The 24,959-nt window shown below is 44.9% G+C and overlaps 1 protein-coding gene across 2 annotated transcripts in view; it reads left to right on the top strand.

Moving 5' to 3' along the window:
• Positions 1-3,916: 3,916 nt before the first annotated feature.
• The window catches only part of ZHX1 (zinc fingers and homeoboxes 1), a 61,503-nt gene continuing 40,460 nt past the window's right edge, over positions 3,917-24,959 (top strand). Inside the window, exon 1 of one of the 2 annotated variants that reach the window (XM_077493287.1) lies at positions 3,917-4,228. The gene's annotated coding sequence lies outside the window, so the exon portion shown is untranslated. The remainder of the gene's footprint in view (positions 4,229-24,959) is intronic. The other variant, XM_077493288.1, reaches the window with a different exon arrangement.

Raw genomic sequence — 24,959 nt, 5'->3', positions numbered from 1 at the left:
AACCACCGATCGGATGGAGGCCTGACCGGACGATCGTGTCTGGAGATCTGAACGCCTGGGAGTTTGTTTTATGCTTTCTTTAGCGGCTGATGAACCACCGATCGGATGGAGGCCTGACCGGACGATCGTGTCTGGAAATCTGAACGCCTGGGAGTTCGTTTTATGCTTTCTTTAGCTGCTGATGAACCACCGATCGGATGGAGGCCTGACTGGACTATCGTGTCTGGAGATCTGAACGCCTGGGAGTTCGTTTTATGCTTTCTTTAGCTGTCAATGAACCACTGATCGGATGGACGCCTGACCAGACGATCGTGTCTGGAGATCTGAACGCCTGGGAGTTCGTTTTATGCTTTCTTTAGCTGTCAATGAACCACCGATTGGATGGAGGCCTGACCGGATGATCGTGTCTGGAGATCTGAACGCCCAGGAGTTCGTTTTATGCTTTCTTCCCGGCTGATGAACCACCGATCGGATGGAGGCCTGACCGGACGATCGTGTCTGGAGATCTGAACGCCTGGGAGTTTGTTTTATGCTTTCTTTAGCGGCTGATGAACCACCGATCGGATGGAGGCCTGACCGGACGATCGTGTCTGGAGATCTGAACGCCTGGGAGTTTGTTTTATGCTTTCTTTAGCGGCTGATGAACCACCGATCGGATGGAGGCCTGACCGGACGATCGTGTCTGGAGATCTGAACGCCTGGGAGTTTGTTTTATGCTTTCTTTAGCGGCTGATGAACCACCGATCGGATGGAGGCCTGACCGGACGATCGTGTCTGGAGATCTGAACGCCTGGGAGTTCGTTTTATGCTTTCTTTAGCTGTCAATGAACCACCGATCGGATGGAGGCCTGACCAGACGATCGTGTCTGGAAATCTGAACGCCTGGGAGTTCGTTTTATGCTTTCTTTAGCTGTCAATGAACCACCGATTGGATGGAGGCCTGACCGGATGATCGTGTCTGGAGATCTGAACGCCCGGGAGTTCGTTTTATGCTTTCTTTAGCTGCTGATGAACCACCGATCGGATGGAGGCCTGACTGGACGATCGTGTCTGGAGATCTGAACGCCTGGGAGTTCGTTTTATGCTTTCTTTAGCTGTCAATGAATAACTGATCGGATAGAGGCCTGACCAGACGATCGTGTCTAGAGATCTGAACGTCTGGGAGTTCGTTTTATGCTTTCTTTAGCTGTCAATGAACCACCGATTGGATGGAGGCCTGACCGGATGATCGTGTTTAGAGATCTGAACGCCCGGGAGTTCGTTTTATGCTTTCTTTAGCGGCTGATGAACCACCGATCGGATGGAGGCCTGACCGGACGATCGTGTCTGGAGATCTGAACTCCTGGGAGTTTGTTTTATGCTTTCTTTAGCGGCTGATGAACCACCGATCGGATGGAGGCCTGACCGGACGATCGTGTCTGGAGATCTGAACGCCTGGGAGTTCGTTTTATGCTTTCTTTAGCTGTCAATGAACCACCGATCGGATGGAGGCCTGACCAGACGATCGTGTCTGGAAATCTGAACGCCTGGGAGTTCGTTTTATGCTTTCTTTAGCTGTCAATGAACCACCGATTGGATGGAGGCCTGACCGGATGATCACGTCTGGAGATCTGAACGCCCGGGAGTTCGTTTTATGCTTTCTTTAGCTGCTGATGAACCACCGATCGGATGGAGGCCTGACCGGACGATCGTGTCTGGAGATCTGAACACCTGGGAGTTTGTTTTATGCTTTCTTTAGCTGCTGATGAACCACCGATCGGATGGAGGCCTGACTGGACGATCGTGTCTGGAGATCTGAACACCTGGGAGTTCGTTTTATGCTTTCTTTAGCTGTCAATGAACCACCGATCGGATGGAGGCCTGACTGGACGATCGTGTCTGGAGATCTGAACACCTGGGAGTTCGTTTTATGCTTTCTTTAGCTGTCAATGAACCACCGATCGGATGGAGGCCTGACCAGACGATCGTGTCTGGAGATCTGAACGCCCGGGAGTTTGTTTTATGCTTTCTTTAGCGGCTGATGAACCACCGATCGGATGGAGGCCTGACCGGACGATCGTGTCTGGAGATCTGAACGCCTGGGAGTTCGTTTTATGCTTTCTTTAGCTGTCAATGAACCACCGATTGGATGGAGGCCTGACCGGACGATCGTGTCTGGAGATCTGAACGTCTGGAAGTTCGTTTTATGCTTTCTTTAGCTGCTGATGAACCACCGATCGGATGGAGGCCTGACCGGACGATCGTGTCTGGAGATCTGAACGCCCGGGAGTTCGTTTTATGCTGTTTTTAGCTGCCGATGAGGTAAGCGCTCTGTGAGCTCATTATCTAAGGAAGATTTCATGAGAAGCACTTTATAAGAAGCTTTTTATTTCAAATATGAACTGCAAGCTTTATTGTACATTTAGAATTTTTTGGTTTGAACTATAACCAACATCTTTTCCTTTATTTACTTGGATCATCAATCGCCATGTGATTTATTCATCACCTATATTTATTAATATTCATATACTGGTATTGTTGTTAGTGATCATCACATCATTTTGAGGTTGCGCCAGGGGCGGACTGACCATTTGGCCACTCGGGCACTGCTCGAGGGCCCCTGGGATACTAGGGGGCCCCATCAGGGTTTCCAGCCTCAGTAAAACCAGGGACAGTATGTAAAAATCTTTTTTTTTTTTTTTTTACATCTGTCTCTGAAATGTCTCTTACCGACATCCTTTTGGTCTAAAAATCCAGAGATTATAGCTGCCCCACCTCTCCAGTACCTTCTCAGCCAATAGAAACATGTCTGTGTATACTGTGTGATTGTATACTGTGTGTGTCTGTGTATACTGTGTGGCCCCATAATCTCTGATTGCCTGGGGGCCCCATGAGTTGTCAGTCCACCCCTGGGTTGCGCTCATCACTATTTAATTATTCAATTTCAGTGCACTTGTACACTTTAGATTGAGCTGCAATCTCAGCCTTTATATTTATAATATTTATTTATTTTAGATTACAGCTTCACTTTAGTTAGTAACACTAGGTAAGCGCTAGAGATTCACCACTGCAGATTTTGGGTTGTCACTAGAACAGGAATTAGAGGGGGAATCCCCCCAATGGGGACACTAGTTCTGGTGACACGCAGGGATGATTTCTCTTGCTTCTTTTTTTGGTGATTGGACAGGAAGTGAAGGGAAATCCCCCCCAATGGGGACACTAGTTCTAGTGACACCCAGGGATGATTTCTCTTGCTTCTTTTTTGGTGATTGGACAGGAAGTGAAGGGAAATCCCCCCCAATGGGGACACTATTTCTGGTGACACCCAGGGATGATTTCTCTTGCTTCTTTTTTTGGTGATTGGACAGGAAGTGAAGGGAAATCCCCCCCAATGGGGACACAGATGGCAATGAAAACCTGACAGGGGTTATAGTCCCCCCCTTACTCTATTGTAAATGAAATGTTTTTCATCACCTCACACTATAGTGCATTATTATTATCATGTGCCTCTGAGATGCCAATGGAGAGCACAGCAATGAGATGAAGGCGTGGAGGGTACAATACGGGAACGCGCTGCCAACCCATGTAACTATGGCGATGTGAATGAGCCCCAATCAATGGGAACGTCCGTCGTCCCCTGTGGTGGACGTTCATGTACTGGGAAGTGCTGTGACTTGTAGTCCTCCATCCCTGACAACTTTCTGACCCGGAAAAGAGTTACTGTTGGGGGTCCTCCATATTTGAGACCCCCCCCCCCCATGTATTATTTCCTGTCAGAATGTTCTAGAACACCCCCTCATGTGTACACTAAGAGGGAACTCCGCCGAAAAATAACTTTATTCACCCCGCAGTTCTCGGTGGAGTCCCCCCCCCCCCCCGCATGTCCGGGCGCAGCCCCCCGGAAATAGCGGCCGATAATCCGGACTATCTCGGGGTATTTTCGCCCTTTCCCCGTGGTATCGTACGGTGGGCGGGGCCACATTACAGACATTTTACCACAGATTCCATTTCCCCGCCCACAATTACCGCCAAAAAAAAAAATATATATAGAAAAAAATCCGATCGTGGCAGAGCCGGGGAGTCCGGGGCTCATCCATCCCGCCTGTCCGGGACACGGCCCGGGGGAGCCCGGGGACTTTTGGGGTCGGTTCAGGGGCTGCTTACTGGCGGCCAGGGGCCCCTCCTCTGTCGGCCTGTGTCTGGGGAAAGATGGCGGCCGGGGCCCACAGCTGAGGAGCGGCCGGAGAAGGTAAGGAGGCACCCCGCCCCCCCGGGTACCGCCACACCGGGGAGAGACAGGAGGAGGAGGCCGCACCGGGAGCAGGCCGCACACCCCGAAATGACCCCTCTGTCCTCATACTGTGCGACACAATCTGTCCTAACCCTCACACTGTGCGACACAACACCCTGCCCGACACTGTGCGACACAACACCGTGCCCGAACCCCCTACTCCGATCTTCTGCGACACCATGTCCAGTCTGACACCCACTCCTCATGTGTCACCCAGCCTGGAGCTCCTTCCTGTACACTGTACTCCTCTCCACCCCACCCTCCTCTATATCACCTCTCATCTCTCTCCATACACTCATCCTGTGTGTGTGTGATCAGCCTGGGGGCTCCTTCCTCCACACCTCTCCTCTCCCCCCACTGCTCATCTCCACAACCTGCATCCTCTCACCTCTACACTACTCATCTCCCCACACTGCCCATCTCCACAACCTCTCACCTCTACACTACTCATCTCCACAACCTCTCACCTCTACACTACTCATCTTCACAACCTGCATCCTCTCACCTCTACACTACTCATCTCCACAACCTCTCACCTCTACACTACTCATCTCCACAACCTCTCACCTCTACACTACTCATCTCCACAACCTCTCACCTCTATACTGCTCATCTCCACAACCTGCATCCTCTCACCTCTACACTACTCATCTCCACAACCTCTCACCTCTACACTACTCATCTCCACAACCTCTCACCTCTACACTACTCATCTCCACAACCTCTCACCTCTATACTGCTCATCTCCACAACCTGCATCTGCTCACCTCTACACTACTCATCTCCCCCCACTGCTCATCTCCACAACCTCTCACCTCTACGCTGCTCATCACCACAACCTCTCACCTCAACACTGCTCATCACCACAACCTGCATCCTCTCACCTCTACACTATTCATCTCCCCCCACTGCTCATCAACACAACCTCTCACCTCTATACTGCTCATCTCCCCAACCTGCATCTTCTCACCTCTACACTACTCATCTCCCCCACTGCATCTCCTCTCCGCAAACCTCTCACCTCTACACTGCTCAACTTCTCATCTCCTAGCCCACGTACACACGGTCAGAGATTTTGCCAACCAAATCCGTCAGATTTTGCCCTTCGGGTTAGTCTGACGGATTGTGTCCGCAACTGTTGCATACACACGGTCGGGCCAAGTTGGCGAAAAATCTCCTGATGACGTAATTTCGTTACGATGGGACTACATTCAGGCTAGTAGCCAATAGCTTTGATGTAGGAATTTGATCTGAGCATGCGTGGCACTTGGTCCGATGAATATGCTCTACACATGATCGGATTAGGTCCGTCCGGCCCAGTTGGTCGGAAAATATTTCCAACAAGTTGGAAAATTGGGTCCGACGGAGATTCTGACGGAATCAGTCCGATGCATACCACACACAGTCGGATTATCCGACAACACGGTCCGATAAGACTCATTCCGACGGATTCTCCGACCGTGTGTACAAGGGCCTACACTGCCCATCTCCTCAACCTGGAACTCCCCTCCTTTGCAAACCGCTCAACTTCTACACACTGCATCTCCTCTCTACAACCTCTCACCTCTACACTGCTCATCTCCACAACCTGCATCCTCTCACCTCCACTGCTCATCTCCACAACCTCTCACCTCTGTACTGTTCATCTCTACAACCTGCATCCTCTCACTTCTACACTACTCATCTCCTACACACTAAAAATATATAAGAAGTAGTGTTGCGCAGTACTGGGTTGGGTGATATTATCCTGAGAGGTTAGTAAATTCTGTCCACATCACAATAATTAAAGTTAGATGTGTTATCGCCCAGACTAAAAGGGGATATATGGGCGGCTAAAATTGGCGAAATAATATGAAAAAAATGATGCTCAAGTGTGAACGAATATGAGTGGGTGACTTCTACGTCACAATGTGAATAGCAAAGTATATCCAATGGTAAGCAAAATAAATAGTGATTCTTAATGCGATTAACAAAATCGCATAAGAAGTGCCAGTGCTAGATAGTGAATAAATCTATAGAAATATCAACTACACCATAAATAAAAACCAATGTGCATAAAAAAGTCATTAAAAAACACAAGAATTATGTGAAACAGGTTTGCTAGTGGCTAGGAAATCGCATAAAGTGCCAGTGCCGAAAATTATTGTAAATAAATGCGTATAAATATCTTTATACCATGTGCTAAATTGTGTAAATACGGTGAACACGTAAAATCATGTGACATACACAAAATCGTGTCAAAGAAAACGACACATAAGAAAAGAAATGGATCTCTGTAAAAATATTCTCAGTAAGTGTGCACAGTGATTTAAAAAGCTATATCAACCAATAGATAAAAAGATTGCACAATCACATATATCAGGTTTGTGTCCATTCAAGATGTGCGATAACTGGTGGCGATTATATTCAAAATCGCATGCAACAAAAAACGCATGAAGTGCTGGTATCAGATTTTTTTGTGCACTGTAAAGTAACGTTGCAAACAGTGATGGTATTAGTGATGGTGACTATATCCCGCGTGGTCCTGTGTACTCAGGGTATGGATGTCCCCTTACCTTACAGCTGTAAGGTAACAGCGTTTGACATGTATATCCTCAGGCTTCCTGGTGGTCTTTTATCCCTCGAGGTCCTATCCTTATGGCCCCGGAAACTGGCGTCTCCTGCCTATTACACCGTGTTGGTCTCCTTAAGTGGACGTTCAGCGGTACTCAGCATAGGGGGGGGGGGGGGTTGTTAGGTTGCCTCAGCGGTGGTTGTTATGTGAGGGTTAAACAGATAAAAAAGGGGGAGCCCCATAGTGTAGTATTTTGAACAAGATTTAAGTTTTATTTAAATATAGTGGATAAAATACTCACAAACATATAGAGATTTCTTTGCAATGTAAAAACGAGCCTCGAGCTCGATTACGTCACTTCCGGTAGCGTCCCGACGCGTGTTCGTCACGGTCACGTGACTTCATCAGGGGATGACTAGTGTTCAGGGAAGTGTCTTTAAATAGAGACAATGATTGCTAGTTCGGTGGCCATTTTGGGGAAGACCCGGAAGTGTCCCGGCGGCCATTTTGCGGTTCATTTTGTCGCCGGAAGTATACCGACGGCCATCTTGTTGGTTTGTTACATCGTGTTTCTTATGTCGGCAGCCATTTCGCTGTTTATATTGTCGCCGGAAGTATATAGACGGCCATTTTTTTGGTTGTTGTGCCTTGTTTACTATGTACTGTGTCCAAGAATAGATGCATGGCCATTTTTGGGAGGTATCCTCGGCGGAAAACACCAGCGGGGCGTCGCTGTATGGATGTCGCCGCCTCCCAAACAGACAGAGTGCCTAATAATGTTAAGAACCAGGAGAATGTATATAGAATGTGTAATATAGGCTATACATTAAACGGGCAATCACTAGTTAAAGAGTGATAACCTTTCTATATAATTGGCAAGTTTGGAGTAAAACAATTAATGCTGTTTATTAAAATACGTCTATTTTAATATATATCTATAAAAAAGTTAATGAGTATAAATACAGGAGAGAATGCATATGTCAAAATATGCATAAAAATAGGAAAATATTAATTTATTTGTTTATCTATAAAAACGTATATGTTTAAAATGACGGATATATTTAAACTAAAATAATTTACAGGCCTTACTATTTGTAAGCGTAAGGTAATAGTAGTTGAAACCAGATAATAAATTTAAAAAGTGGGAATTAAAATGGAGAAAAAATATATATAAAAAAGAGAAAAATACACTTCCAGTGTATGCAGCAGTACAAAATTAGATCCTTGTTCTCTTCCCTGATTAGGCGCAGGAATAACCCCTTAATACTTATTCTGACACCCACCTTGATCCATTCTTGCAGCCATCATGGATGTTTTTTCATTTTTAGATAAAAGACAGGTTAACCTGGGAGAGGTTTTTAATGTAACTACACCTACCAATAAAAACAGTGACCTTGAAAGCCTAATGAGGAAATTAGGACACAACATGGAGAAGAAGGTTAGTCTATGGTGGGACATTACCACCTTTGAACAATATCTCAGAGATGGGATTGTCCCCAGACGCCTGAGATGGGATGTCACACCAAATGACGGACTGACAGATCAAGAATCAATCGATGATTGGTTCAAATTTTTTAATGGGAAAGGTTTAGAACTTTTAATGTTCCTACTCGATAGAAAGAAGAAAAAACTAAAAATAGTAGATGAGATCATTCTGGGAGTAAAAGAAGAATTAGAAGCACATAAGGATACTGCGGAATTTTTAGCCCTAACAACACAATTGAACAAAGACCTCACAAAAAAAGATAGAGAAGTTCAACAAAGAAAAAGCAAAAAATACAATAGAGACATGAACGATTTTAAAACTGATCGAGCCTTTAAATGGCAAAGCCAAATGGGACATCTAGACCCAGTTTCAACCTACTCCACTCCCGAAAAATCAGTAAGAGTGCAGTCGGAACATACCAATATACGAGGAAACCAAGAGAATCAAAACCAAACCAGGTCTTATGACACATACGAACAAACCAGACCTGACATGATGAGAAATGATGATAGACAAGGCAACCAGTATCAACAAACCCCCCGAAAAAACGATAGAGGATATATACCTTATAAAAACGAGAGGAGACCCTATTACCAAGATAGGACACCCCGAAATGGTTGGAAGAAACCCTTTTGGAAGAATAATAGGAGGAACAACGGACCAAGGCCTTACTATGACAATAGAAATCATCAACAACAAAGAGATAACAGAGGTCCATATAATGATAACAGAGGGCGTCCCTATGACACACAAGCATCAAGGGGAAGAAGCCCCTACAGACAACACGAAAGACGAGAAGGAGAATACCAGAACCCTCCCCCTCAAACACCATATCGCACATACGAAAGAAGCCCGATTCCAACATACAACTATTACGCACCCTTGGAGCAAAGATGGGAAGACGACAGAACGGACAGGCATAGGCAATCCGACATGGAATACGAGAGGTCTTTTTTAGAGAGGAGCCGCGAGAACGACCCATCAAGGAGGAACGAAAACCTGAGAAACCAAAGAAGAACACCAGAAAGAGAGGATGCAGAGGGGGGAAGAGATCACAAAAGAAAAAGAGAGTGAAGGGCGAAGGTATCTTTAACCTTAGCGGACAACCCCTCTCTCATGAAGAAATAGGAGTTCTCGATAAAGGTCTAAAATATGCACCCACAAAAAACCTTGATAAATTTCAAACTTATATCGGAATCCAGAAATTTGTGAGGAAATTAAATATTAAAAAATACTTGATCAGCAATCCATGTAAACCGAAGACCATAAGACCTACTGATGAAATGACGCACAGCACTTTAAGAAATAAATCAATTTTTAACCCAGTAACTAAAGATAACAAATATATAGAAGTTTTTAAACGAATCGTTCTTGAGGAGGTGAAAGAATTGAAAATCAAGAAGCGTGACGAACCAAAACATATTAGAAGCGGCATCCGGAAACTAACAAAAAGGAAAGACCTGGTCATACGACCAGCGGATAAAGGTGGAGGCATCGTAATACTGTCTAAAGATCAATATAATATAAGTATGAATGCTCTACTTGAAGATAACGACACATACGATCGACTGTTGGGCAATCCAGTCTTTAAATGCAGGAAAGCACTCGAACAGGTGGTACATTTGGGCCTAAAGAAGGAGATACTCAATAAGAAAGAAGCCAAATATCTAATATCCGAGGCATGTAGAACACCAATTATTTATTTTCTGCCAAAAATCCATAAAGACAAAGAAAATCCACCCTCCAGACCAATAGTGAATGGTATTGACTCTTTAACAGCGAGAATGGGGCAATATATTGATTATTATCTGCAGCCGGCCGTACAGAAGACACGGGCGTATCTGAGAGATACCAAGCACATATTGCAAATCATAGATGACATACCAAAAGACGAGGGACCGTGGTGGTTGGCTACAGCGGATGTAGCCTCACTCTACACAATAATCTTGCACTACCAAGCCTGTGAGGCAACTAAATGGGGATTACGGAAATATACAGACCTACTGTGCCCCCAGAGAAAATTCCTTATAAAATGTCTCGATTTCTGCTTGAAAAACAGCTACTTCTGGTATAATAAAAATTATTATCACCAAAAAACGGGCGTAGCCATGGGGGCAAAATTTGCCCCGAGCGTCGCAGGCCTTTTTATGGCACAATGGGAGGAAGAGGAAATATTTAACAACCCCCCAAATGAATTATATATATACCGAAGATACATCGATGATGTCATTATATTGTGGAAGGGTGAACGACCAAGACTGATCACCTTTTTGGAGAAACTAAACACGAACAAGAGGAACATAAAACTATCGTGGGAGATAAGCAATGAATCCATCAATTTTCTGGATTTGAAAATAATACAAGATAACGAAAAACTTATCACAAAAACACACTTTAAGAGTGTAGACCGCAATAGTTACCTACCATTAGAAAGCTGCCACCATAAGGATTGGCTATATAACATACCAAAAGGCCAACTTATGCGCCTGAGACGCAATTGTACACAAGAAGAACACTTTCAGGAACAAGCTAAAAACATGAAACAAAAATTCATTGAGAAAGGCTATGAGGAAGAATTTATAAACGAGAAAATATCAGAAGTAACAAGCTTAAATCGTAAAGATCTCATAAAAAACAAACCCCATAACGAGACAGCACAAGATAACGTTCCGATTATCTTAGACTTCAATGTACAGTTTAAACAGGTGGAAAAAATCATCAAACGTAATTGGGAAATATTACGCTCAGATACATGTCTAAAAGACATTCTGCCCACTCGTCCGAAATTTGTATATAGGCGAGCCCCTACGATTAGGGACAAAATAGTGAAGAATATCCCCGATCCACCAAGTAGGGGATTCACCTTCTTTACGGGAAAAGGATTTTTTCCCTGTAAGCGATGCTATGCATGCATTAAAACAAAACGCCCCAACGAGAAGAGAAAAGAGTTCACCTCCACTAGCACAGGCAACAGTCATGATATTAAAGAGTTCATCTGTTGCAATACCATCGGGGTGGTATACGCATTGGAGTGCAGTTGTGGACTCCAGTATGTGGGCCGCACAAAGAGACCACTAAAAGTACGTGTCAAAGAACACATAAAGAACATAATAAAGGGATTTGATAAACATAGTGTATCGAGGCACTTTGCGTTACACCACAATAAAGATCCCTCCCAACTTAAATTCTGGGGCATCGAACCATACGTCAAACACTGGAGAGGAGGGCACAAAGTAAGGACCCTTAGCCAAATCGAGTCCAAATGGATATTTACACTAGACACATTCACGCCAAAGGGACTCAATGTGGAATTTGACCTAAACTGCTTCATTAGCGACTTTTAACCACCCCTCAATTTTGAACGATCTTTTACCTTCTATTTAACTCCTTTTAAATTTTGTAAACTCTTTTATAACGTTCCATACATTATTCATATATATTCTATTCATTTTACAACTCACTACTGTCTCTTACATATCTACAATCTTAATTACCCCTACTCTTCCCTCCTCTTTCAAACGACCCTGAACCTAGATTTTGATTATTTGCATGTTATATAATCACTGAGATATATTTAAGCACGATTATTAACATGCATAGACACATACACATGTACATATGTACGAGCACCGTGGTTGATGTACACGTATATAGGTATTTTATTGATATATTTTAACTCTTGTGGCCCTCGCCCTCTATTTACTTATCTAAAACTTTGTTTACTGTGAACGTCATTTCCGGCAGCAATGGGAATCACTTCCCTCGTCTTCTATTTTATTTAAATATTTTTTTCTCTTTTTTATATATATTTTTTCTCCATTTTAATTCCCACTTTTTAAATTTATTATCTGGTTTCAACTACTATTACCTTACGCTTACAAATAGTAAGGCCTGTAAATTATTTTAGTTTAAATATATCCGTCATTTTAAACATATACGTTTTTATAGATAAACAAATAAATTAATATTTTCCTATTTTTATGCATATTTTGACATATGCATTCTCTCCTGTATTTATACTCATTAACTTTTTTATAGATATATATTAAAATAGACGTATTTTAATAAACAGCATTAATTGTTTTACTCCAAACTTGCCAATTATATAGAAAGGTTATCACTCTTTAACTAGTGATTGCCCGTTTAATGTATAGCCTATATTACACATTCTATATACATTCTCCTGGTTCTTAACATTATTAGGCACTCTGTCTGTTTGGGAGGCGGCGACATCCATACAGCGACGCCCCGCTGGTGTTTTCCGCCGAGGATACCTCCCAAAAATGGCCATGCATCTATTCTTGGACACAGTACATAGTAAACAAGGCACAACAACCAAAAAAATGGCCGTCTATATACTTCCGGCGACAATATAAACAGCGAAATGGCTGCCGACATAAGAAACACGATGTAACAAACCAACAAGATGGCCGTCGGTATACTTCCGGCGACAAAATGAACCGCAAAATGGCCGCCGGGACACTTCCGGGTCTTCCCCAAAATGGCCACCGAACTAGCAATCATTGTCTCTATTTAAAGACACTTCCCTGAACACTAGTCATCCCCTGATGAAGTCACGTGACCGTGACGAACACGCGTCGGGACGCTACCGGAAGTGACGTAATCGAGCTCGAGGCTCGTTTTTACATTGCAAAGAAATCTCTATATGTTTGTGAGTATTTTATCCACTATATTTAAATAAAACTTAAATCTTGTTCAAAATACTACACTATGGGGCTCCCCCTTTTTTATCTGTTTAACCCTCACATAACAACCACCGCTGAGGCAACCTAACAACCCCCCCCCCCCCCTATGCTGAGTACCGCTGAACGTCCACTTAAGGAGACCAACACGGTGTAATAGGCAGGAGACGCCAGTTTCCGGGGCCATAAGGATAGGACCTCGAGGGATAAAAGACCACCAGGAAGCCTGAGGATATACATGTCAAACGCTGTTACCTTACAGCTGTAAGGTAAGGGGACATCCATACCCTGAGTACACAGGACCACGCGGGATATAGTCACCATCACTAATACCATCACTGTTTGCAACGTTACTTTACAGTGCACAAAAAAATCTGATACCAGCACTTCATGCGTTTTTTGTTGCATGCGATTTTGAATATAATCGCCACCAGTTATCGCACATCTTGAATGGACACAAACCTGATATATGTGATTGTGCAATCTTTTTATCTATTGGTTGATATAGCTTTTTAAATCACTGTGCACACTTACTGAGAATATTTTTACAGAGATCCATTTCTTTTCTTATGTGTCGTTTTCTTTGACACGATTTTGTGTATGTCACATGATTTTACGTGTTCACCGTATTTACACAATTTAGCACATGGTATAAAGATATTTATACGCATTTATTTACAATAATTTTCGGCACTGGCACTTTATGCGATTTCCTAGCCACTAGCAAACCTGTTTCACATAATTCTTGTGTTTTTTAATGACTTTTTTATGCACATTGGTTTTTATTTATGGTGTAGTTGATATTTCTATAGATTTATTCACTATCTAGCACTGGCACTTCTTATGCGATTTTGTTAATCGCATTAAGAATCACTATTTATTTTGCTTACCATTGGATATACTTTGCTATTCACATTGTGACGTAGAAGTCACCCACTCATATTCGTTCACACTTGAGCATCATTTTTTTCATATTATTTCGCCAATTTTAGCCGCCCATATATCCCCTTTTAGTCTGGGCGATAACACATCTAACTTTAATTATTGTGATGTGGACAGAATTTACTAACCTCTCAGGATAATATCACCCAACCCAGTACTGCGCAACACTACTTCTTATATATTTTTCCTGTAAAAAGGGTTCAAGTACCCCACTTCCAGTGTATGCAGCAGTACAAAATTAGATCCTTGTTCTCTTCCCTGATTAGGCGCAGGAATAACCCCTTAATACTTATCTCCTACACACTGCATCTCCTCTCCGTAAACCTCTCACCTCTACTTTGCTCATCTTCTACACACTGCTCCTCAACACAACCTGCATCTCCTCTCTGCGACCTCTTACCTCTACACTACTCAAACCCACTGCTCATCTCCACAACCTCTCACCTCTACACTATTCATCTTCACAACCTGCATCCGCTCACCTCTACACTACTTATCTCCCCCCACTGCTCATCTTCATAACCTCTTACCTCTACACTGCTCATCTCCCCAACCTGCATCTTCTCACCTCTACACTACTCATCTCCCCCACTGCATCTCCTCTCCGCAAACCTCTCACCTCTACACTGCTCACCTTTACAACTTCTCACTTCTACACCACTCATCTCCTACACACTGCCCATCTCCTCAACCTGGAACTCCGCTCCTTTGCAAACCGCTCATCTCCTACACACTGCATCTCCTCTCTACAACCTCTCGCCTCTACACTGCTCATCTACACATTGCTCATCTCCACAACCTGCATCTGCTCATCTCTACAACCTCTCACCTCTGAACTGCTCATCTCCCCCCACTGCTAATCTCCACAACCTGCATCCTCTCACTTCTACACTACTCATCTTCCCCAGTGCTCATCTCCTACAACCTGCATCTCCTCTCTGCAACCTCTTACCTCTACACTACTCAAACCCACTGCTCATCTCCACAACCTCTCACCTCTACACTAATCACCTCCCCCACTCTTCTCATCTCCTACACACTGCATCTCCTCTCTGCAAACCTCTCACCTCTACACTGCTCATCTCCTACACACTACTCATCTCCGCAACTTCTCACCTCTACACTGCTCAAACCACCACCCACTGCTCAACTACTACACATTGCTCATCTCCGCAACCTCTCACCTCTACGCTGCTCCTACACACTACCCATCTCCTCAACCTGGAACTCCTCTCCCTTGCAAACCACTCATCTTCTATACACTGCATCTCCTCTCTGCAACCTCACACCTCTACACTAATCATCTATTCCTAATTCCAGCCTGGAGCTTATCTCCTCCCTGAAAGCCTCTCACCCTCTACACTGCTCATCTCTGCAACCTGCATCTCCTCTTTGCAAACCTCTCACCTCTACACTGCTCATCAGATTTCCCAATTCTAGCCTGGAGCTCATCTCCTGCACACTCTGCAACCTGCATCTTCTCTCCTAGCTGCAAACCTCTCTCCTCTACACTGCTCATTGATTACTAATTCCAGCTTGGAGCTCCTCTCCTGCACAATAGGCAACCTGCATCTCCTCTCCTCCCTGAAAACCTCTCACCCTCTACACTGCTCATCTCTGCAACCTGCATCTCCTCTTTGCAAACCTCTCACCTCTACACTGCTCATCAGATTCCTGATTTGTGCCCAGAGCATCTCCTGCACACTGTGCAACCTGCATCTCCTCTCCACATACCTCTCACCCCTACACTGACCATCTCTGCAACCTGCATCTCCTCTCCTCTCTGCACACCTCTCCCCTCTACACTGCTCATCTCTGCAACCTGCATTTCCTCTCTGCACACCTCTCACCTCTACACTGCTCATCAGATTTCCCAATCCTAGCTTGGAACTTATCTCCTGCACACTCTGCAACCTGCATCTTCTCTCCTCGCTGCAAACCTCTCTCCTCTACACTGCTCATTGATTACTAATTCCAGCTTGGAGCTCCTCTCCTGCACAATAGGCAACCTGCATCTCCTCTCCCCTCTGTAAACCCTGCATCTCCTCTCTGCAAACCTCTCACACCTACAGTGCCCATCAATTCCTAATTCCAGCCTGGAATTCATCTTTTTCTGCAAAATGCTTAACATGTACACTGCTCATCTATTGCTATATACAGCCTGGAGCTCCTCTCCTACACACTACTGGTCTGTTATAGATCTATCCTGGAGCTCCTTCCCACTATTCATCTGTGCAGTCTTTAGCCCCCCCCCCCCCATACACTGTTCATTTCCTGTCTAGAGCTCCTTTCTATATACTGTGCTCATCTGTGGCCAACACTGTCTCCTCTCCTTCCTATTGCTGATCAGTACGATCTGTACCACCTCTTACTTTGTGTCCTCTCTGTCTGTATATGTATGTATATATATATATATATATATTGCTTATCTATCTGTATCTATATACCCAGCCTGGAGTTCCTCCTTGTACATACCGACAGTGTGCTCTCCTCTCCTTCCCACCACTTATCTCCATCACCTCCCATCTGTTCATCCTTATGTCTCCTCTGTCAGTATACACCCAGCCTGGAGCTCCTTTCCCACCACTCATCTGTGCAACCCTTATCACCTCTGATCTGCCCAAACTTGTGTCCTCTCTTCCTCTATATTCTACCTGCAGCTCCTTCCTGTATACTCTGCTCACCTGTGGCCAGCAGGGCCTCCTCTCCTTTCTACAGCTGATCAGTGCGGCCCGCCCCCCTCTGACCCATCTCTGTTGACCCGCCCCTTCTGACCCGCCCCCCTTTGACCCGACCTCCTCTGCTGACCCGCCCCTTCTGACTCATCCCCCCCCCCCCCCCCCCTGACCTGTATACTGTTCATCTATATCCTGCCTGGAGCTCGTTCTCCTTACTACTGCTGATTGGTGTGTCCTCTCTGCCTGTATACTCCTTATCTGTCTGTATCTATACCCAGCCGGAGCTCCATCCTGTCCACACCAAGAGTGTACCACCTCTACCTTCCCACTACTCATCCGTGCAACCTTTATTTCCTCTCATCTGTCCAAACTTGTGCCCCCCCCCCCTCCTCTCCTTCCTGCTGTTGATCATTGCAGCCTACTTACTGTATATCACCTCTTACCTTGTGGTCTCTGCCCACACACTGCTCATCTGTCTGTATCTATACTCAGCCTGGAGCTCCTTCCTGTCCACACCAACACTGTGCTCTCCTCTCCCTTCTTACTACTCACCCGGGCAACCTTCATTCCTTTAATCTGTTTAAAGTGGTGTCCTCTCTCTTTCTGTACACTGCTCATTTATCTGATTTCTGCCTGAAGCTCCTTTCTGTATACACTGCTCATCCGTGACCAACAATGGCATCCTCCTTTCTGCTGCTAATAACTGTGACCTCTATCACCCCTGATCTGTCCCACCTTGTGTCCCCCTTCTCTATCCACTGCTCATCTGCCTGTATTCTGACACCCTGTATGGCTCGATCCAGCTCGGAGTGCCTCTCCCTGCCCCGCGCTCACCTGCGGTTACCTGTGTGACTCCTCTTTATTGCTGCTGCTAATCCGTGCAGCCCCTTTCCTCACACTGATCTATTGGTGTGTAAGCAGTCTATGGGGGTTATTTACTAAAGACAACTCCACTTTGCACTACAAGTGCACTTTGAAGTGCAGTTGCTGTAGATCCGAGGGGAAGATCCGAAATGAGTGGAAGCTCTGCTGATTTTATCATCCAATCATATGCAAGCTAAAATGCTGTTTTTTATTTTCCTTGCATGTCCCCCTCGGATCTACAGGGACTTTACTTCCAAGTGCACTTGTAGTGCAAAGTAGATTTGTAAAATAACCCCCTAGATCTGTCATGACCTCGTATACAACCAATGTTTCTTTTCTGAACACACTGCTCATATCAGAGTCTGTTCAAACTCTCTTCCTTCTCACTACCGATCTATCCAACCTCCTATCCCACTGCTGCTCTGTGCGGCCTTGTGTTCCCTCTCTACACCCTACAAATCTGTTTGTAGATTGCCTGTCTGTACTGCTGTATTCAGCCTGGAGCACCTCGGCTTGTCTGTCCAGCAGTGTGTATCACCTCCCTGTACACAGTGCTGATCTGTACTGTCCACACTACATCTCCTCTCCCTTCCCCACTGCTCACCTGCCCAGGCCTCATCTCCTCTCCCTTCCTCACTGCTCACCTGCCCAGTCCTCATCTCCTCTCCCTTCCCCGCTGCTCACCTGCCCAGTCCTCATCTCCTCTCCCTTCCTCGCTGCTCACCTGCCCAGTCCTCATCTCCTCTCCCATCCCCGCTGCTCACCTGCCCAGTCCTCATCTCCTCTCCCTTCCCCACTGCTCACCTGCCCAGTCCTCATCTCCTCTCCCTTCCCCACTGCTCACCTGCCCAGTCCTCATCTCCTCTCCCTTCCCCACTGCTCACCTGCCCAGTCCTCATCTCCTCTCCCTTCCCCACTGATCACCTGCCCAGTCCTCATCTCCTCTCCCTTCCCCACTGATCACCTGCCCAGTCCTCATCTCTTCTACCTTCCCCACTGCTGACCTGTCCTTCTTGCATCTCTTGTTCCTTCCCAGTTTGTGGCCTGTCCATCTTTCATCTCCTTTTCCTTCCTCACCACTGTCCTGTCCATCATTCTTCTGCTCCTCTCTGTTCCTCTCTGTTCCTCACTGCTCCATCCTCCATCTCATCTCCCTTCCCCACTTCTGAAACGTTTATCTTTCTATTCCTCATTGCCCCATCCTTCCTCTCCCCTCCCTTCCTCATTGCCGATTTTTCCATCCTTCATCTTCTCTCCCGTCCCAAGTGCTGACCTGTTCATCCCTCATCTCCTCTCCCTTCCCCACTACTCACATATTCATCTCCTCTCCCTTCCCTGCTGCTATCTTATCCATCCTTCTCCTTTCTATTCCTCATTGCTCCATCCTTCATCTCCTCTCCAGCTGCTGACTTGTCCATTCTTCATCTCATCTCCCTTCCCCAATTGTGGTCTGTCCAGCCTGCGTGTTCCCTTCCTCCCCAATGTGCAACATAACATACATACAACATGCATTATCTGTCCAACCTTGTGTCCCCTGTCCCTATACACCTGTGTGACTCTATCCAGCCTGGAGCTCTTCTATTTGCAAAGTGTGTCCAACATTGTGTCTCCTCCCCCCTTCTCACTGCTTATCTATGCAACTGCCCCTCCTCTCCCTTTACATTGCTGATTTGTGCAGCCGGCATCTCCGTCTCACTACTGGTCTGGCCTACCCGTGTTTGTATTTACACCAGTGATATCTCTCAGCCTCTGTATGCTTTCTCTGTACACACTGCTGATCACTTTGTATATCCAGCTCTGTCTCCCAGTCCACACTGCTAATTTATACAACATTGGGGGTTATTTACTAAAGGCAAATACACTTTGCACCGCAAGTGCACTTTGAAGTGCAGTCGCTGTAGATATGAGGGGAAGATCTGAAATGAGGGGAAGCTCTGCTGATTTTATCATACAATCATGTGCAAGCTAAAATGCTGTTTTATTATTTTCCTTGCATGTCCTCCTCGGATCTACAGCGACTTTACTTCCAAGTGCACTTGTAGTGCAAAGTGGCTTTGCCTTTAGTAAATAACCCCCCGTTGTTTCTTCTCAAGTAGAGTGTAAAAAGTATAGAGGCTAAAGCAGCCTTTCTCAACCTTTTCAACACAGAGGAACCCTAGAAATAGTTCTCCGGTCTCGGGGAACCCCTGCTAAAAATTTGAAATCTACAACTCATGATACATTAGTGTGATGGTCAGTGGGAAGAATGATCCTTACACTTGTGGTCATTGGGAAGAATTACCCCCCTTACAGATAGCTAAAAAGATCAATGGTGTGAGTGGGAACTTATCTGAGAGGCAGAAATTGCCCAATGCTGAAGCAACCTCTGGAGTCTGGAGGAACCCTGGTTGATAATCACTGGGCTAAAGTATTTTTCTACAGTAGATGGGCCCCTGGGGGCCTAGTTCTAATATGTAAGGCCGTTATTCTAGAGCAGTTTTTCTCAACTCCAGTCCTCAAGGCGCCCCAACAGGTCACGTTTTCAGGATTTTCATTATTTTGCACAGGTGATTTTATCCGTTTCACTGCCTAAGGCCCCTTTCACACTGGGGCAGTGCGGGTGTCGGCGGATTTTACCGTCGTTTTAGTGGCGGCATCCGGCTGCTAGCGGGGCAGTTTTAACACACGCGCGTGGCCGAAAAAGGGTTAAAACCGCCCGCAAAGCGGCGCTTTGCTGGCAGTATAGCTGTGCTGCCCCATTGATTTCAAAGATGCGTCTAGCAGGACTTTTTTCACCGTCCTGCTAGCGCACCTCCGGCTTTTCACACTGGAGTGAAAGGGGCCGGTTTTTTCAGGCTCTACACAGGCGCTATTTTTAGCGTTGTAGCGCCTGAAAACCGCCTCAGTGTGAAAGGGGCCTTAGTAAATACCACAGCTGTTTCATCTGAGGGAAATCCTGAAAACCTGACTTGTTGGGGTGCCTCGAGGACTGGAGTTGAGAAACGCTGCTCTAGAGGACTTGTATAGTCGTTGTGGGTTGAAGTTGTAGGTCGATCGCTCTGTTATTTTATCACATGGTTTAACCTGGTTGAGTAATTTAGGAGATGAGTTGATATAAGTGGGTTTCCTTAAGGATGAAGAGGTCTACCACGTCTTTTTCTTGTCACTTGCAGTATACAGTATATGTGTGTGATATTCATCTGTCGGAGTTTACAGAATGTAGAATATGAATTGTGCTCTCTACGGTCACGATGTCACTTTATTTTTGACTATGGAAATAAGTGCTCATGCACACGGACGTTTTTAAAAAACTGGCTGCAAAGCTAGCTCCGACGCCTGGAAAAATCAGCGTTAAAAAACGCGATTTTTACCGCGTTTTGCATTGGCGTTTTTGCGCGTTTTTTAGCGTTAAGTAGCGTTTTTAAAGAAACACATCTCTTGGCTATAGCACTCAGAAAACAAAGAAAATATGTTGCGCGTTTGTGCGCGTTTTTTCCGCGTTTTCCCGCGATTCGCGTTTTTACAGCTCTAGCTCCGCGCCACGGAACGCACACTGGTCCTGGTTTTTTTTTACAGCTTAAAAACGCCTATGCCATTTGCAGCTCAAAAATGCCTAGGTGGGCATGAAGCCATAGACTAACATGGACAGGCGTTTTTAAGCTGCAAAAAACGCTCAAAAAACGTCCGTGTGCATGAGGCCTAATGGCTGCAACTCCTGCGTTAGTTGTAGATGTCTTTAGTTTTCCGTCCTGTGGACTGTTCTCAGAACTGTGGCTTGTACTCTTTGTCTCGGCTCTTTTTGAATCAGAAAAGGTGACGCTTTTTATTTATTTTTATTTTTTTTAACTTCAGAGGATTAGTTCACCTTTTAGAGCTGCACAGTATATTTTCATCTACAGGAGTCTCTTATCTGCATATAGGCAGTTTTTGGTAAAGGTGAGCTAACCCTCTGAAGTAAAAGTAGAAAAAAAATAAAATTGAATAATGCCAGTCCTAAAGTTGCAGGACAGGGGTGCACATAAACTTTGGAAGAGCGAGGGCCACCTGAATGATTTGGTAACCAGTTTGCAGGCCCCAATGGATTATGGGGTTTTACCGCCCCCCCCCCCCCCCAAACTGCAAATGGAAACAAGCCCTTACTGTCCTGAGCCCTCATATAAAGCTGCTTTCACATTGATGCGCTGCAGCTTTACCCACGCCGCAGGAACAGCGCAATGCACCTGTGACTTATCCTGCACATTAGCTGAACTGATGCCATAGCTTACGTTCACATTGGGCAAATTCGCATGCCAAATTGGCGGCTACTGCTTTCCAGCGCTGCACCGATTACTAAAAGTAGTTCCCACACTACTTTTGGTGACTTTGGGGGGGGGGCAATTTCAATAGATATCTGTGCGTGAACCCCACAGGTGTCTGTCAAATCGCCCCCAAAGTCAGACTGCATCATGCGAGTTCAGCTGAACGATTTCTAACCTGCGTAAACCCGAGCATAGACTTCTATTAAATCTTGCGGGTGTGGTGCACTTTCTAAAAGCTTAGCAAAAACTCATTCAGAAGAAATCTATGGATCAGTGCAGCTAATATGCAGGAAAGCCGCAGGTGCTCTGTGCTGCTTCCTTGGATCAGTGTGAAAACAGCCTAATAAAAAAGCCCTTTTTTTAATTTATTTTTTATAACTGTTAATCTGCCCATTGCAACAGTGCAGTGTATTCCAAATAGAAAGCGCACAATCTCCCACACTAGAAAATGGGCCCTCGGAGACAACAGTTGTCTATATTACCCTCCTGACTTCACTGGACATGCCTCTCCTTGCTGCCCTCCTATTACTGGGGAAGTTTGGATACACTGACCCCATACAACAAGACAGAGGGCGCATCGGCCTAGTGCATTATCTTAAAACATATTTATTAACCACTTAAGGACCCAGCCTCTTTTTGACACTTGTTTACAAGCTAAAATCATTTTTTTTTTTGCTAGAAAATTACTTAGAACAGACACCCTAGACCAAGGATATGCAATTATCAGACCTCCAGCTGTTGCAAAACTACAAGTCCCGTCATTCCTCTGGGTGTCATGCTTGTGGCTGTCAGAGTCTTGCTATGCCTCATGGGAGTTGTAGTTCTGCAACAGCTGGAGGTCCGCTAATTGCATATCCCTGCCCTAGAGAATAAAATGGCGGTCATTACTATACTTCAACCACTTCAATACAGGGCACTTTCGCCCCCTTCCTTCCCAGCCCAATTTTCATCGCTCTAGCGCTTTCAGTGACAATAGCGCGGTCATGCTACACTGTACCCAAATGAAATTTTTATCATTTTGTTCGCACATATAGAGCTTTATTTTGGTGGTATTTATTCACGACTCCGTTTTTTATTTTTTGCGATATAAGCGAAAAAATAGCGGAAATTTGGAAAAAAAAACAATATTTTCTTTTTTCTATTTTAAAAGAAATTCAATAAAATCAAATTTTGGCATAAATTTAAGCCAAAATGTATTCTGCTACATGTTTTTGGTAAAAAAAATTCCGTTAAGTGTATAATAATTGGTTTGTGTGATCACGGACATATGTACGCAAATGATCATGTACATATGTGTGCAGGTGATCACGTACATATGTGTGCAGATAATCATTGGGACATGTGATTTTAGTGGGACATATGTGGGGGACATGTTTTTATTATTAGGGACATGTGTTTTTATTATTTGGGGACATGTGTGTTATGGGGACATATGTGGGGACTGTGTTTACACTGTGTGATGTGTTGTGTGTTTACACTAGACTGATGATCAGTGAGTAAAAAGCTGTAAAAAACAGCTCATACTCACTGATCATCAGCCGGCTGCAGCGTTCTGCTCTCCTCTCCTCAGCGATGACTTCTGTGTAAGGAGAGGAGGAGCAGATTGCCTAGCAACCGGCTGTTTGTTTACATCACATGACGGCCGTGATTGGACACGGCCGTCATGTGATCAGGAGGGCCAATCACAGAGCCCTCCTGCCGATCTGAGATGCGCCGTGTCCGGGTGACACGAGCGCATCGGGATCGCGCCGCTGCGCGGGCACGCGCGCGCGATCCCGCTACTTCTGAAGGACGTTCCTGAACGTCCTATCAGAAGTAGACGGCTCCCACCCGGCCGTATATGTGCACTGGCCGGGTGGGAAGTGGTTAATCACATAGACATATATAGTATACACCATCCGTTAGCCCTTCATCATATAAAATATACTATATTGACAGCGCTAAATATCCAATACATTTCAAAACAAATATACATAAAAAGATGACAGTTTGTGATTTTCAAGGAATCCACCAAAAAAAAAAAATTTTTAAAGCCCAAACACGTGAATATGAGCTATCCACTACAGTGTTCACAAGGTGATGAAAAAGAGAAGAAAGTCCATCTCCAAGCCAGAGACACCGGTGCACAGAGGCTTCACAATCGGTGACACCCCTTATGGTAAAAAACTCACCAGAACTCAAAGGGTTACAGGCACATCATAAACAATTATTATTATTGGTTCCTCAGATTCCTTATAGAGATGCTTCTCAATATGACCAATACCAAACGGTTGCCAACATCAATAGTTAGAGGTTCCTTGATCTCCTTACAACAATATCTTTGGATTTACAGTACTCCACTCAACACGAATTCACATGTAGGAAAAGATGAAAAACATATTCTATAGTGCAAACCATTTTTTATTTAATAAATTTCTCATGCGCTGATAAAAACATACATACACAATTTAAAATTGTAAAATCATTATCATCATTAGTGTCACTCGCAGTGCGATCAGGTTTGTCTCACCGCAGTCCTTAGAACACAAGATCGTACACGGTCTCAGCATCTACGGCGGGTCCCGGGCAAAGTCGAACCCTCTCCTCTGCGATGACGTACAGCTGCTTGGTCACGCCCATACGCGTTTCGTCACTACGTCTTCATCTGTGGGCGTTTACTATACTTTATGTGACACTGTATTTGCGCAGCGGTCTTACAAGTGAAATTTTTTGGGGGGGAAAAACACTTTTTTGGCCTAGAAAAATTAAACAACAGTAAAGTTAGCACAATTGTTTCCATATTGTGAAAGATAATGTTACACCGCGTAAATTGATACCCAACATGTCACGCTTTAAAATTGCGCCTGCTCGCGGAATGGCGACAAACTTTGACCCCTAAAAATGTCCATTAGCGACAATTACAAATTTCTACAGGTTACCAGTTTTAAGTTACATAGAAGGTCTAGTACTAGAATTATTGTTCTCACTCTAACGATTGCGGCGATATCTCACAGAGTGCGGTTTAAACACCGCTTTCATATGCGGGCGTGACTTATGTATGCATCTGCTTCTCTGCACGAGCTTGGCAGGATGGGGTGCTTTTAAATCTGGTAAAAAAAAAAATCTCCTTTAAGACCATTGGGCGGAAGTGATGTTTTACGTTGCTTCCGTCATCCATCGTTATGGAGCCGAGTGGGGGCCATCTT

Source organism: Lithobates pipiens, unplaced genomic scaffold, assembly GCF_037356315.1.
Source record: "Lithobates pipiens isolate NorthernLeopardFrog02 unplaced genomic scaffold, aLitPip1_a1.2 Scaffold_19, whole genome shotgun sequence".
NCBI lineage: Eukaryota > Metazoa > Chordata > Amphibia > Anura > Ranidae > Lithobates > Lithobates pipiens.
Note: the sequence above shows the minus strand (reverse complement) of the source record. Positions and strands in the feature narration are given on the sequence as shown.